General features: G+C 35.3%; 2 protein-coding genes across 13 annotated transcripts in view; one reads left to right on the top strand and one right to left on the bottom strand.

The window, feature by feature from the left end:
* Positions 1-441, bottom strand: part of MAPK10 (mitogen-activated protein kinase 10) — a 417,591-nt gene extending 417,150 nt beyond the window's left edge. The window contains exon 1 of the mRNA XM_036227746.1: positions 87-441. The gene's annotated coding sequence lies outside the window, so the exon portion shown is untranslated. The remainder of the gene's footprint in view (positions 1-86) is intronic.
* A 243-nt stretch (positions 442-684) lies between these two features.
* The window catches only part of PTPN13 (protein tyrosine phosphatase non-receptor type 13), a 167,612-nt gene continuing 153,068 nt past the window's right edge, over positions 685-15,228 (top strand). For 11 of the 12 annotated variants that reach the window (XM_036227741.1, XM_036227737.1, XM_036227732.1 and 8 more), the window contains exon 1: positions 685-1,164. The gene's annotated coding sequence lies outside the window, so the exon portion shown is untranslated. The remainder of the gene's footprint in view (positions 1,165-15,228) is intronic. The other variant, XM_036227743.1, reaches the window with a different exon arrangement.

Genomic DNA, 15,228 nt, shown 5'->3' with positions numbered 1-15,228 from the left:
ATTTGAATTTTCCAGAGCGTCTTTGGGATTGACAAAGTGCTGCCACCACGCCCTTGAAGATCACTTACAACTGTGTGAAAACTCACCGAGCTGTTTTCGTTGACCCCGCCATTTCCAAGTTGCTATTGCTGCAGGGAGCGGGCACAGCGTTGCTCTTTCTCTATCTCTCCTCTTCTCACCCTTTCAAAGTTAAATCCGCCCAGTGAGAATTTGGAAACAAGGCTGGAGGCAAGAGCGGGCAAGGAGGGGAGGGATTCTTTAGTTCGATAGAAGAGCAATCGGTTAGGCATTTTTCACTCTCCCTCACACTCCTCAGGGCCTTAAAGTCGTTTCTAGCTTTGGAAGTGTGGGGGAGGTCTGCTGCATTTTCAACTTGGCCTAAAATTAGAAGTCCACACAGCAGGGCTAAGAAATTTGCCGCGGGGCCATCAACCTGAGCGCCTGGCTTGCCAGAAGAACGCGAGAAGCCAGGCCCACTGCACCGGTAGTCATGGGAACCAGAGCGCCAGTCTCCCCGGCGACCTCGTCCCTGGAGAGGGGGAGGGGCTGGAGGCCGGTGGGCCAATCAGGACTAGGGGAGTGGAGGGTTGGAGATCTGCGATACTCCAGGAGCCCGGGAGGGGTCGAGTGACAGGGACGGAGGCGGGGCCAGCGCGGCCGCCTAAGCTGGAGCTGTAGTTGTGCAAGTAGTTCCCGCGGCCCCTGCGAGGGTAACACACTATGATCGCGGCCCTTAGAGACCTTCGTGCTGGCAAGCAGCACACCCTAGCTCCCCGGTCCGCCTCAGCCACCTCGGCAGCGCTCGAAGCCAGCAGCAGGAGTTGAGCTGCCCGGCGCAGAAGGGGTTTGGCGAAGCCCTTGGTGGCGCGCTGAGCACAGGAGGGCGAAGAGGCTGAGCGTGCGCTCCTGGGTCAGGCGGTCGGCTGGGGTCGCCGCTGGAGGGGCGTTTCCGAGGAGTGGAGGAGGAGGAGGAGATGCTGCTCCTCTTCTACCCCTCCCCAGGCTCCTTCTCCGGCTCCGCCGACCCACACCCGCAGCCGCTTGGGGGAGAAGAGGTGGTAGCTCTCGGCGCCCGCGGCGGCTGCCCGCGGCCCGCCCAGACGCCGCGTCCCCGCAGCCCTCGCCCCGCGCTCCAGTAGCAGGACTGGGTCTCCGGAAGAGCGGGTAAGGACGAGAGCGGCCCTGGGCTCTGGACTCGAAATGCAGAAGTGCAAAGCAAAGCACACCTCGCTCGCCCTCTTCTTCCTCTCTCTGCTTTCACTCCAGCTCCCAAAACCAAGTCCTCTCTTGCCCTGGTGGAAGATACTTTTCTTTGGTTTTCGTGGTGAGGTGTTCTTGTATGTTAGAGTGGGGGTGGGGTAACTAGTGGGGAAGGATGAGATGAAATTTCATTGTGAATTAGGTAGAGAGAGCCCCCTCTCCTGCGGAGGAAAGCAGCTTTTGGGGAATGAAACCCCAGATGGGGAGTAAGGGATCGTGGTGTAGTGGGGAATGACACTGCCCCATCATGCTAGTACAGCTCTCCTCTGTGCGTGCTAAGGAAAGGGCTCCCGGAGTCTGTTTCTAATTTTTGTAAATGATTGTGGACACGGTGTGGTTAGAGGCCGCCCAGAAGAATGTGTATATGTAAGGGCTTGGGGAAGAGGGGGCGGTGTGGTGGGGACGGGTGGCAAAGGGGACAGAGGGAGAAGACGCTGTCTGATGCAAGCTTTTTAATTGCTTTTCTTCTTAGTGCGCGAGTTAAAACTCCCTGCCCCCTTGCTCCTTACATGATGATACTGTAGTACAGAAAGCTGGAAGGCTTAAGTTTGGTAAAGTCGAGAAAGTTCTTACGAAGTTTAATTTCCTTCTGCTGTAAATATATTAAAGGAGGGGAAATGGAGAGAAATATTAACACTAAAATGGATTTACAGCAGTACAGGTTTCATTGGCCTTACATATATGATCGACACCCCCACACACTTCCTACTAATCTCTGGGACAGCCTTGTGTCATTTTCGTTTAATTGCAACTCTGAAACAACAAACGCGGTGACTTCATAGGGAGCTGCTCAGAGCTGAGTTTACCTCTCAGAAAATGGGGCAATCGGGTTTGTTTTCAAGGCGGGGACCTAAACAAAATGTAGGACACCTGATCTGTGGGTTGAAGGGCGCTGGTAATTAATTAGCAAGATTTTAAAATTTATATCTACAGAGTTTACTAAAGGATGAGGGAAAAATAAACGTCGCTGTATTATGAAACAAGCGTTGGTATTTTCCCAAATTTTTGATGACTGAGTTGGCAGGGTCCAAGTGAAAACTTGCTTTATGTCCATTGGTTGCTTGTGGTAGTGCTATGAAACAAATTATTTTTCGTTTTAATATCATTAGCATTTTAATTAAATGCATGCATATATTGATTCAGTAAATTCATACAAAGACAAATTGAATGCTTTAACATCCAATCCTAAATTTATTATACTTTTTCATGATAACATTGTGTTCTAACTTTGATGTTGTAGAGGCTCTGTGGGAGTATACGATGGAAGCTGGAATAAAAATAGAGAAATATACAGGGTTAGTTATTAAGAAAAGGACTAATTTCTAGTGCCTTTCAATTTTACGATTGGACAAGTATGACTTCCTATACTATTATGTAGGTTTGTCTTTTGAATTTATATTTTCCCATCAAAAGTTTTCTTGCATGTAAAGCCTACTTATTTTTTAGTGGGTAATTATCAGCATCCAAAAATATTTATAAATAGCTTTTCATGTCACAAGTAATACACACATACGCAAACCATTAAAACTAATGTCAGTTTAAAAGATAGGTTTTGATACTATGATAGCAGTCAAAAGTTGTAAATACATTATATGTTCTGAAGGCATGCCTCATAAATGCAGGAAGTGAATTTAAGAATTGTCTAATCAGTTGCTTTGGGCTAGATGATAGCCATCAGTCTTTAAAAGAATGGAATCTATGTGTTCTTTATTATTAAGAAAGACAGGTCAAATGCTTGCTTTATTTCACTTTTAATAGGTTAAGGGTTGGATAAGAGAACATTGTACCTTTTCCTATATCAATTGAGTATGTATTTTTCCAGCTCATCTTATTGCCCAGCCCCAGACACACTGGAGAAAAGGACTATTGGGATAAACTGCTGCTGCTTATTCTACTTTTTTGAGAGAGTCTATAATTTTTAAATAAACTATAAAACATTTTTTTGTGGTATAATTAAATTGTAATTAATACCATTCGAAATAGAAAAGAAACACTACCATAATCTAAGCCAGTGCATTTAGGAGTTAATCCCGTCAATATATTTTTATTTTGGAATATGCTTTGGGAGAAGTCTGTGCCATTAATTAGAATAGCGAGTTGAAGATATTCTCCTGTCTGGCCTCTGATGTAACCAAGTGTGTGACTCATTTGAGTTCATGTCACTTTACAAGGTAGGGCCTGAAAAGCAAGAAAAGATAAGTGTCTCAGGATAGGAGGATTAGTGCTGATGGCAAGTGTGAGAGTCTATTTATTTCTCTGGATTTCCCTTTTAATTTGAAAATGAAGATAGGTTGAACAACTCAGGAACTGGATTTTAAAACGATAGCTTTTAATGAGTAAGTTAATAATAGGATTTTAAGTGGCCTAAGTTAAAGTTCCATCCTCACTGCAAGAGATGAGAGTGAGTTTTCTACAAGCAAAGAAATGTCTTCAGCTGCATACTGCACCTACACCTGATAGTTTCTTATTTTATTTCTAGTTTAGCAGCTGCATGTTAGAATCACTTGAATAGCTTTTCAATATCTTTATGCCCAGGCCTCAACCCAGACCAGTTAAACCAGAATCTTTGGGAGTTGAGACCCAGGCACTTGCATTTTTGGAAATTCCCTAAGAAGTTACAGTATAGAGACAACTTATGAACTAATGTCCTGATCCCCTCTAGAAGATCAGTACAGAAAACTTGATTCCCACAAATGCAGCAACATTTTTATATTATATTATAGTCCTTTCCTCTATATAAATACAAGTATTTAAAAAAAAACTTATGTATCAGAAGCATCTAATGTATATGCCTATCTATAGGACTTTTTACTATTTGAATTAGAATTTAAGGTATAAATATTTCTCTCCTAATCCTTAGAGCTGCACTGTCCAATGTAGTAGTCCCAGCCACAAGTGGCTAAATTTAAATATTTAGACATAATTTAAAATTCAGTTCCTTATTTCCACTAGCTGTATATTAAATACTCAGTAGCCTCTTGTGGCTAGTAGCTACTATATTGGACATCTCAGCTATAAAACATTTCTATCATAGAAAGTTTTGTATTACTTGGTGTTTTTAAAATTTGTATTCCAATTTCTTATTATCTGAATTTCATTCAAGGTTTTTCTGGTGAAGGTTTTTTTGTTAGGTTGGGTTTTTTTTTTTTTTTTTTTTTTTTACAAATGGAGATTCTTAGTTGTCATATATGATTGAATTCTTCAATAGAAAATCATTTTACTAGTTTTAACATGAGCATGCAGATGCATGAGACTATTTTTTTCCCATACAGAAAAACATCCCCTTCAACAAAAAAGAGGTTTCGAAACATTTTGAGATCGTTGGAAGCTAACAGTATGTCATGAATTTTCATGGTGTTTGCCACTTGTTAATTGCCAATGCAGAGCTTAGAAGAAACTGTACTGCGTAGCTCATCTCACCTGCACCTCCTTAACACACCTAAAAAAAAAAATCAAAGTTTTCTCTAATGGTTTAGTATGTTTTGAGTGGAAATGGAAACAAATTATTTTCAGTTAAAAGTGTTCTTTCTTTAGTTTTTTCCTTACTGGTACTTTATTTTTTATTTTTTTTACATAAACACATGCACTTTTTAAAAAATCCATTCAGATAGGACAAATTTGCATCCAAAATGTTGTTGAGTTTTTTTTGAACAGATGCCTGATGGAATGGTTTGTATACAATATAATTTTTTTTCATGTATTAATGCTTTTCACTTAGTTCTAATGTAGTCCATGGAACAAAAGTGACACATTCTTGTTGAATAATTTAAATTAAGGTTAGAACGATTTAATAACATGAGAATATGGTAAAAATGCTCAAAGTTGGTGGGGTTTTGGAAGAAAGGTACAGTCTGGGAATTTTTTAAAATAAGGGAACCCTTTTAAGAAATTGTGTTACTCTTAGCACTGCCTATGTATTACTTAAGGACTTTTTTTTAGAAAAGCATTATTTTTAAAATAAACATTTAAGCTATTAAGAGATGACTAATTGTTTTAGGTCTTAGTGTAGTGAGACATATAAATAAGATCTATGTTGTTGCATAGTACCTGGCAGTGCTATTAACTTCACTTATAATTCAAGTCAACATATCCTCCAATGTTCATAGTTATATAATTCTTATAATTACAATACAAAATCTAGATTCTCTTATCCTCTATGATTAAAAGTTTATGGAGATTTCCTTCAACTTTTAAATATAAGAAAATATTTTAATGTAGTCACATAATATATTACACCCATTGTGTAACTGAAGACCAAACTAAGCTATGTTTTTAAAATTTTTATCTGTATCTTTCTCAGTGTTTATGATAGTACATCAAGACTTATAACTTCAAAGGGATTTTAAGGTTGAATTGAGATTCTACGATTTAATTGAAAAATGGCTAATGAGCCAATCTTGTTGAGTGTTTTTCAGTAGCAATAATAATGAATCTGGACTGATCTATTAACATGATGCCCAGCTCTCCTTTTAATTGTTCTGTATTTTGTAAATATACAATTAATTCTTATTTTTCTTCCATGAACTCTATTAGGCACTGATGATACACAGAAAGGACATATTTCCAAGACAGCAGATAAAAGGAATAGTCTGTGGCCACAGAGCTTTTAATCATATGAATTCATGCCAAGTAAATCAATCTATTGACAGAATATATTGATATAGAACGGCTGTGAAGATAAAATTAAATATCATATAAAATCGCCTTGTAAAATTTTGCAAACACATGGGTAACTGTATGAATATATCCGAACAGCTGTGCATGGTGTTGACTACTCCTGTTTTATTTAGAGAGACAGTATAGCATGGTGTTTAGGGCCCAGACTCTGGATTCAGGCTGCCTGGGCTTTGACTTCTGATTCTGGCTTACTAACTCTGTGATCTTGTGCAAGTTTCTTAACCTCGCTCTACTTTCCTCATCTGCGAAGTGAGGATAATAACCAGGCCTCTTTTATGGGATTGTCATAAGGGCCAAATGAGTTAATACATGTAAGGCACTTAGAGTAGTGCCTAATGCATACTAAGCATTTAGTAAATGTTAGCTATTATTGTTTTTGTTATATTTATGTTTGATTTGTAACATTTTTTAAAATTTATTATTTTTTTATGGTGACATTGCTTAATAAAATCCAGTAAGTTCCAGCTTTACACTTTAACAATATTTATTGACACTGTGTGTTCGCCTCCCATAGTTGAATTTTTCTGTCACCGCATATTTGACCTCCTTTACCCCCCCTTTTTTTTAATACTGTGTAAAGGTAATATATGAACTTAGTGTGTTTTTTTGTTTGTTTGTTTCAAAGTTATGACCCTACTTTGTTCTTTGGGTTACATGTTTCTTTTATTTATTACTTGAGCTTGTCGATATATATATATATATATATAAATAACACTCTTAGACATATAAATTCTAGTATATTTAAATATTCATGTTCCCAGTCTCACAAACACAGAGTTATTCCTTAATATTTGTGAATCTTATGTTGTTATGCTCCTGGGAGTAAGTGTTATGTAGCATAACCTAAAATTCTTTAGAAAGTATTTTGGGCACATCGTCCAACTGATACTGTATATACTTTAGAACCTTTAATATGTTAACACACCTTACGAATCTCCAAGATGATATCACATATATCATTACTCATTTGTTTGACAATTTAACTTCAGAATTTGTGATCATCTCTTAGCATCTCTCATAATAGGAGCACTGATTTGGGAAATGCTGTTTGAGATATTCCTTGTGCTTGCCCTATGCAAGACCATTGCAATGATTTGTTCTGCTTATGCCAGTTACAAATTGCATTGGGTTAATAGTAAAAGAGACCTAGCATAGCATTGGACCAAAGAAGGTAGGGATTTATTTTTGTCTAACATATCAGAAACTTCAGAACTGATATGGCAGTTTCAAGACATGGCAATGAACCCAGGCATCTTTTATTATTCTTCTTCACCTCCTCCATGCATGGCTTTCATCTTCAAGATGGCCACACAGTCACAAAATGGCTGTTAGCATGCTATTTAAAATATTTTCTTCCCTGAGAAACAGAATATGGAAGGTCTTTTAGACACGGTAGCTACATATAGGCTGCTTTAAGACTAAAATGGTTGACATTTTAAAGGACATAAAATTGGAAAAATTACCATGTCCCTTTGAATGTGTGAAAAGTATGAAAATTGTTAGAAAAAAATTATAAGATTGACTATAGTTAAAATAGCTACAATTAGAAATGTTTTACAAGTAACAAGTTTATTGTTTTGAACTGATTATACATCTTAAAAGTATTTGACTGTCTACATTGTGTTCAAAATTGCTTTTGTGTTTTGAGAATTACTGAAAAATAAAAGGTAAATTGTTTTACAAAAAAACTTTAAATCTAGGTTTAAAAAGGACAGATAAAGATAGGAAACCATTATATATTACAAAACGATGTATAAGTGCAATCAAACTTTTAAGGAAGAAAGTGTGGCTGGATTTAATCCAAGGATTCACTTGGGAGGGAGAACTTGGGCTGCCTTGACAACATTATTAGATATCTGGGAATGAGTAGTATATCAGAGGAATAGAGGATGAGAGCGTGAAAATGGCATGTGAAAGTGAGAAGAGTAGGGGGGTAGAGAAGGGAGCATCTAAAGCATAATAAAAAATTTTTAAAAACTAGGAAAGTATAATGTTAAAGAAAGTGCATTAGGATAGTCTATCAAGGACTATGTGACCAGTAGTGCCAGATGCCACAGGGAGCCGAAGAAAGACAACTATAGAAAAGTAAGAGAAACAGAACTGTGTGATCAGTTGAATATCATTACCATCAAAAGAACCATTATGCTACACTGACAAGGAGGAGAAAAGGAAAGGAAATTGAGATGGAAGATGGTATTTTGTGGCAAAATAGATGAAATTTGATTGACCTAGGAGTTTTCTTAGGTCAGAAAAAAAATTTCTTTTTAAGATTAAAGACAAAGAAAGAACAAATTCTATGAGATTAAGAGTTTCAAACTGCTAGAAAGAGTGAAGAAGAGTAAACTCATTTTATGAGGCTCTGTCTGATTAGGAAAGAATGAGCCCTAGGTAGAGCTGTCAGCTTCAGTCATAAAGAGAGCAACCTCTTTTTATAAAATTGAAGGGAAGGCTACAAAGATAGATGTGGACCTATAGGCCTACTGATGAATAGAAATGAAAATAAGGTTATGTAAGAGAATCTACACTTAATGCTGTTAGCTTCAGAAAGTACTGTAGAGGAGGCAAAATTATCTGCTTTTAAGTATGATTTGGATAGTGATGAAGAATTGGAAGTTTGAGGAGAGCAGTAAAGGTTAAAAATCATCACTGTTGGGAAAGTAATAAGAGATTTATAAAGGATGTATAGGCTTTATCATTTTGAAGCTGAACAATTTGAACAAGTGATAGCCTAAATCCATATCTGCAGAAAATGAAGAATAAGGTTTAAGGATTATTGCAGGCTGTGATGGTCAATTAAAATACGGAACTCGAGTAAGGAGGAAACCTCACTGAGGCTGGGAGGATTTGGTGAAACGGAAAGTGATTTTATTAAGTACTTTCTGAATTTGCTCAATAAGCCAGCAGTTGATTAAATCAACGAATTTGTCATTTACTGTCCTTTGCCACTTTGTTAGAACAGGTTGAGAAAGGATTTTGACTAAACGAAGTATGTGTGATGTTTGTCCAACTGAAAATACTATGTGGATTAGTTACTGCTTGGTTCACTTAATCTGGGGGTAGGGACTGTATTTAAAATGAGTCATCTAAACTATAAATTCAGGAAAAATGTTTAAATAAAAAGCTTATCCTGTTGTTTAATATGCTATTATGGTAGTCGGGTATTTTATTTGCTACTAGTGTGACTTTACTGTCAGCTTTTATATTTATTGTGATAATAGTTATTGGTAGGATTTAAATTTTTAAATTAATTGGAAATGTTTTCAGAAAATTGCTTTGGGTGCAAAAGAATTTTCTATTCTCTTCTTAGAAATTAGCATATATTTAGCAAATATCAACTCCTAAAAAGTTTGGAATGAACCCTATCCTTCCATTTTTAATTCAGATAAATGTTTTATCTGTTATACCTAGTGTGATGTGAGAAGTGCAATTCAAAAATATATTTATTATTTTACCAACTTGGGACTTGATTTTTTTTTAATTTCTGAAACAACATAACTACAAAACTTCTTGTTTATCTGCAGATAATGGTGGATTGTCTAAAATCACTTACTTGATTAAGTAACAGCAAAATTCAATGTAGGCCTCTACAAATAGTGTCTTATCTGGCCACATCATCTAAAGGATTAATTGTCATTACCTTAATTGATACGGTGTATGTAATGGTGGCTGGTGCATTTTCCTTTTCTGCTAATTTTTATATTACCATGTATTTCTAAGACAAAAAAAAAAACTAGAGGAAATGTTAATCTAGCTTATAAATTACTCCTAGTTCACTTAGATGACATGTTTTTAAATATATTTGAGCCCTTAATCATATGAGAAAGACTTAACCAAGAATTTCTTATTTTATCTCAAGAAAAAGTCTCAATAGTATATGCTGTAAGCAGCAAAATTCATGTTTACGATTCCTTTAAAACTGTTTAATTTTTAAAAAATTTATTTAAATCTTCTTTTATAACCCTAATGAAGGATATTATATTTTCATATCGCTATTTGTATTTTGACAATAGCTTTTTAGACTGAACAATATTTTAAAGGCTGACTATGATATAGCAGTTTATAAATACACATCTGTGCTATCATAATCTGTAGATTAAGCCAATAGTTTATACACAAACCACACATATATACATTTATGTCTTTCAAACAACTTAAATGAACATTAAAAATGGTTACAATGACAAGGTATTATCTGTCCATATCCTGTGTGCTAGGGACTATTTAAGAATTTGACACATAGACTATTATTTATCTTTACAACAATCCTTTGAGATAGATGCTATTATTCTTATTTTACAGATGAGAAAACAGGCTTAGAGAGGCTTAATGAGTTGCCATAGGTCACACAACTAGTTGGGGATGAAGCAGGGATTTTGAATCCATGCTTTGAATCCAGTCTTCCTGACTCCAAAGTCAGTTTTCTTTACCATAACTTTTCATGTGAATAGTATCTTTTAAAATGAGCAGTTATCCAGAAGAGACAAAAAATTACCTAAATTTATGTAGAAAATATATGATAGAGAACTCCACAGTCTATATTGGTATAAATCTATGAAATTTTCATAAGCTTTTAAACAATTGTTCTTGCAAAGATAGTGTATTTTCAGTGTGTACCTCCTCCCCAAGGTCTCCCTCTACTAACCTATGATCTTCATAACTTTGAGTTTTATAATAAACTGTTAAGTAAAGGTAATAACACGTCCTTTTGAAAATCTTTTAAAAATGTGTAAATGCTCATTATAGCATTGTTTGTAATTATATAAATTAGAAACAACATAAATAGTTTACAGAGGAGAAATGGTCTAAAGGATCCTAAATGCTTACAGTGGAATGTTGTGATCATCAAAAATTAGGTTGCTAAGAGTATTTTTATAACACGAAAATGTAATGTTATATAGGAAAAAAGATGAAACTTAGTAAATAAAGCATGATTATGACCATAGTTTTTGCTTTGCTTTATTTTTTTTTTTTATGAAACCTTTATTTTAAAAAAGGCCAGAAAGAAACAAAATGCTCAAAATGGTGATGTATAAGGGGAAACCAACCTGCTTTAGAAGTGGAAAGATTAGATTGTGAAGAATCATGACACAGAATCTGTTGAGTTGAGAAACAGATTATGATATTTTACCTGAAGATTTTTTTTTCTAACGTAGAAGAGAATTATTAATTGTAAAGCATCAAATTAGCCAATGATTTAGATAAACTAGAAGTTGTACTGTTTTCATTTTATAAGGATATTTCAATAATAATGATAATATACATTTATAAATTGCACTGGTTAATGTAGTAAAAATTCAATTCCTCAAAACAGCTTAAGGTAGATACTACTATTATCTCCATTTAAACAGAAAAAGAAATTGAGATAGAGTTAAATTAACTTGCCCAAATAATATAGACAATTACGTGGGAAAGCAAACATTTTATATCTAGCTGAGCTATCTGGTTCCAAATCCTGTGTACTTAATCACTACACACCGTATGTTTTAATTGTGAAAATCATTTATAACTTTTAGTTCAGGGTTAGAAATAATGATCTTATTAAGGTGTTGTCATTAAGAATAGTTTATGACCAGCTCTCCATTCCGTTCTTAGTGCATTTAAAAACTGTCCTTGGGTTTGGTAGACAGCTGTTATTCACAGAGCCCCAAACTGTTGGTGACTGCTAACAAAGTTTCTTTTCTTCTCCTTTGAATCAACTCTTTCAGTTGACTTGGATGCTTTGTATGTGGTTGTATAAAAAGTGTCTGATAGGAGAACTACAAAAGCTTCTAAATTTTAGTTTACCATATGGTTTTAAAATTCCTTCACAATATAATTGGTTGCCATTTGTTCCTATTTGGAGAAGTGGAATTTGTATCCTAGAGTTTTTTTCAACATAAAATTAAAATCATCTTTAATTCTCTCTTTCCCTTCGCTGTCTTCACATCCTTTTTTTGCACGTAGGAATTGTATAGTATTCTCATGCAGATAGTTTAGATGATCATGCAGTTTTTTTTTTAAGTAAACAATTTTGTTCCCTTAACAAAGAAATGAGTTATCCAGGCTTAATTATTAGAATAAAGTTTGTTTTATTATTTTTAAGTATCTTATTCTTTAGATTAGGTAATTCATATATTGTGCAAGATTGAAAAGTAAGTCTTCTTTCTATTCCTACCTCCAGGTCTCCTTCCTGGGATGGCCTTCTGTAGCCTTCATTTTTAGTAATATTACCAAAGCCAGGAGGAAACATAATGAATGATTTGATGATAGATATATTAGTCTTCCTTGATGTAAAATTTTACATGTCCCCTCTTAGTATGTTAAGTAGTTCTTTGCTTTTGAAAAAAAATTCATACAGTTTTCTTCTTTTACATATTGAAGTACATCTTCATTTTTCTGGTTGTCTTTTTTTCTTCTTCTTCTGCAAATTACCTCATTAGTCAAACATTTCTCACACTTTTGACCTGTTGATCATCATTATTTTATCTGCAGTTAAAAATCTATTAGTAATAAAAGCAAACTTGGATGTCTTACCACTAATTATACTGTTTTGTTTATGAAGTAGAAAATTTTTTAACTGAGGTTGACAAATATTGAGTACAGCTAAAGTTGGATCATTTTATGGTTGGAAGGGGAACTTAAATATATTTCAGTTCTTCTACTTTATTGAGCACTGGGGTGCAAAGAAACCCTAACATACAGAAATTCGCGCTGTATAAAATTTAGTGTAGAGCAATTTTTTTTAAAGCATGTTGCTCATCTAATTTTCTTCTTTTGGGTTAAGCGCAAATACAGAAGACTGAATATGGAGTTGTTCTTATTGTATACCAAAAGTTCAGGGTTTTTTCCTGCTTAAATACCGTGCAATGGGGGGAAAAAAAAGTGTTCCAGGGCATAATTTTCTAATAACATTGTTTTAGTTTTTTCTAATTACACTTCCTTTTATGTGTACCTTCTGAAATACAGGCAAAAGATGGGGTGATGACCCCAATCCATTAGGGATGATTGAACTGAGCTGTGGTTTCCAAAATGATCTATAGCTGAATTACCTATGACTTTTTTTTAAAATGTACATTTTGGGTTACTTCCTAGACCGCCAGGAATCTGAAGTTAAACAATGTGCACCAAATTCAGCTTTCCTATAATTGGTAGAAAATAATCACTCTTTTCAATGTATCTTTCTAGGAATCCTATCTTCCCTTTAAAGTAAAATAGATATTTATACATCTAAGTTTTTCTAGGTTTAAAAATGCAAGTTAATTTGTTGGGATCTGGTGTCATTACTGTAGAAAGTACCTATAGGGGCAAGAAGGACAAGGGGTTGGGGAGGGAGGAAAATCGTAGTGAATGGTAGACATTGCAGTGAACTAAGTGACTCAGACCATAGCTTAAGTGGACATCTGCTACCCACCTTGACTACTACCATATCTCCTTTTTCTCCAAGATTTTTATATGCAATCTCTTCAATTTGTGAAATCTTCTAATATATAAATACTGGTCACAAATTTACACTTTTGTAAAATACAACATGAGCCATCACTCTATAGGCCAAATATAACGTGTCTGTAGGCCAAATAAAGCCCATGGGCCACTAGTATACAACCTATGACCTAGATTATCTTAGCTACCTAACACTTGCATGAACTTGCCGTATTTTGTTTTGACATTTATTAAGGAATAATAATGATAATTTAAAATGCTTCCAGCAGTCTGCTTTAATATTTCACTTAAGCATATTAGTGAAGTAAACATTAGATTTTTGTATAGGAAGAAAGAAGAGAATAAAAGACTGCTTTCTAAAATATATAGAGATAATGTCTGATGTGTAAAATATGAGAGACTTGGTTTCCATGATTTTTCATAGAAAAATTTTATTCTCGACCCCTTTTCTTTTCAAGATCTGCCATTCTTTCTTTTCCTGCCTTTACATTCAGTATCTCCCTGCTCTTCCCATGAATGTTCTTTTCATCTGCAAGAATTATAAAAGAAAAATCCTTCTTATAGACGCTCTACAGAATGAAAATCCCTTTGTGACTTACTAAGCTGCACAAACTTTAAGACATTCTTTTCCATAGCATTAAAATTCCTTACACTTAATACTGTTTCTTCCAAATGTGCTTTTTAAATGGAAGAATGACTGCCTTTAAGGCAGTTAGTGAAAAGACTCACACAGAAACAATCTAGAGGGGCAGCTTCACACACCATGTAAGATTTGACCCCAATCCATTAGGGATAATTGAACTGAGATGCCATTGACCGTGGTTCAGTACGGAAAAATAAATAAAATAAGCTAAAAAACTTTTCCTTTTAGCTGAGGTAGAGTAATAGGGACAAAATTTACCCACCTGCTTACAACTAAAAATGGACAAAACATGTGAAACAGCAATTTTCAAAACTGGTCATTGAGCAGTGAAAGATGATGATATCCTTGAAAGATGGAAGTAAGATGAGCCTATGATTGCCCAGCTTACTAAACTGAGAGAGAATTTCTAGGCTGTGGTGCAAGGTGTAAGAAACCAGGTAGAAAATGGTAAACTTCCTGAATTCAGGAGATGTTGCTTAAAGTCTAGGGAGATGCAGGCAGAGTTAACAGGATAGCATACTAGAGAGGTGAGAAGTGCACAGAGAGAGAACATGGAGTTCTGTAGAGGTCCCTTTGAGTATTCAGCTTAGTACTTAAAAATACTTATATATGAGGAAATTTCTTGAGATGGATGTGAGGGAACATTACTGTATGCAGGGCCAGAGATAATGCCTGTTCCCTCAAACCAGACTGGAAAACCTCAAGATTTATGGGACACTAGGTAGAATATACAAAATAATTTTTTTCTCAGTAGCAAGGAATAATTAGCCCTAGACTGAGCATTACTCTGGACCGCCTAACAAATCTTAAAAGCTAGACCCAAAAGGATCAAACTTCCAAGTTTTTCAGTAATTTAACTTCATCCACAGCAAAACCCAAGAATATTTATAAAGTTATTACAGCATTCACCGAGATAAAATTCACAATATAAAGCATCCAATCAAAAATTTCCAGGCATGTAAAGAAGCAGGAAAATACGACTTATAATGAGAAGATAAATCAATCAAACTGACTCAGGACTAAAAGATTAGAATTAGCAGATAAGTATATTAAAACTATTTTATGACCGTTTTCCAAATGTTCAAAAGTTAAATAAGGAACACATTGAATTTATGAAGATGAAATTGTAATGCCTGAAATGAAAATTACACTGGATGGAATTAATGGCAGATTAACCATTACAGAGGAAAAGATTAGTGAACTTGAAGACATACTAATATGAATTATTC

This window comes from Rousettus aegyptiacus, unplaced genomic scaffold (genome assembly GCF_014176215.1).
Source record: "Rousettus aegyptiacus isolate mRouAeg1 unplaced genomic scaffold, mRouAeg1.p scaffold_m13_p_10, whole genome shotgun sequence".
NCBI classification, from domain to species: domain Eukaryota; kingdom Metazoa; phylum Chordata; class Mammalia; order Chiroptera; family Pteropodidae; genus Rousettus; species Rousettus aegyptiacus.
The sequence above is the reverse complement of the archived record's forward strand: the minus strand, read 5'-3'. Positions and strand labels throughout refer to the sequence as shown.